Source organism: Myotis brandtii, unplaced genomic scaffold (assembly GCF_000412655.1).
Source record: "Myotis brandtii unplaced genomic scaffold, ASM41265v1 scaffold373, whole genome shotgun sequence".
NCBI classification, from domain to species: Eukaryota; Metazoa; Chordata; class Mammalia; order Chiroptera; family Vespertilionidae; genus Myotis; species Myotis brandtii.
This window is the reverse complement of record NW_005364339.1, coordinates 813,151-814,122: the sequence shown is the minus strand read 5'-3', so window position 1 is coordinate 814,122 and position 972 is coordinate 813,151. Positions and strand designations below refer to the sequence as shown.

The window sequence follows — 972 nt, the reverse complement described above, 5'->3', positions numbered from 1 at the left end:
ACACAGCCCACAAAGGGGTGCACCAAGAGTGTCAACCTCAGGTAATTAGGGAGGCTGAGCCACTGGGCTCTATAGGACACCTAGCACACAAAGCCACTCTGTCAACACAGGGAAACAGCCAAAATGCTGAGACAAAGAAACATGTCAAAAACGAAATAAATGGAGGAAAGCAAACTACTGGATATAGAGTTCAAAACCACAGTTATAAGGTTACTAAAATATCTTCTAGAAATCTCCAAAAAATTTAGTGAGACCCTCAAGGATATGAAAAAGGAGCAACTAGAAATTAAGCCTGCACTGACTGAAATAAAGAATAATATACAGAGATATAACAGCAGACTAGAGGACCCCAAGAATCAGGTCAAAGATTTGAAATACGAAGAAGCAAAAAACACCCAACTGGAAAAGAAAAAAGAAAAAAAGAATCCAAAAATATGAAGATAGTGTAAGGAGCCTCTGGGACAACTTCAAGTGTACCAATATCCGAATTATGGGGGTGCCAGAAGAAGAGAGAGAGCAAGATATTGAAAACCTATTTGAAGAAATAATGACAGAAAACTTCCCCTACCTGGTGAAAGAAATAGACTTACAAGTCCAGGAAGCACAGAAAACCCCAAACAAGAGGAATCCAAAGAGGACCACACCAAGACACATCATAATTAAAATGCCAAGGGCAAAAGACAAAGAGAGAATCTTAAAAGCAGCAAGAGAAAAACAGTTAGTTACCTACAAGGGGGTACCCTTACGACTGATTTCTCAACAGAAACTATGCAGGCCAGAAGGGAGTGGCAAGAAATATTCAAAGTGATGTAGCCCTGACCGGTTTGGCTCAGTGGATAGAGCCGGCCTGTGGGGATTCAAGGGTCCCAGGTTCTATTCCGGTCAAGGACATGTACCTTGGCTGTGGGCACATCCCCAGTAGGGGGCGTGCAGGAGGCAGCTGATCGATGTTTCTCTCTCATCGATGTTTCT

General features: G+C 42.5%; 1 protein-coding gene and 1 long non-coding RNA gene across 3 annotated transcripts in view; one reads left to right on the top strand and one right to left on the bottom strand.

Annotated features, from left to right (window-relative positions):
- LOC106727126 overlaps nucleotides 1-972 on the top strand; it is a 20,311-nt gene that overhangs the window by 8,766 nt on the left and 10,573 nt on the right. Inside the window, exon 2 of the long non-coding RNA XR_001363286.1 lies at nucleotides 783-785. This is a non-coding gene — a long non-coding RNA (uncharacterized LOC106727126). The remainder of the gene's footprint in view (nucleotides 1-782; nucleotides 786-972) is intronic.
- Nucleotides 1-972, bottom strand: part of PLOD2 (procollagen-lysine, 2-oxoglutarate 5-dioxygenase 2) — a 268,114-nt gene that overhangs the window by 263,370 nt on the left and 3,772 nt on the right. The gene's annotated exons all lie outside the window — the stretch shown is intronic.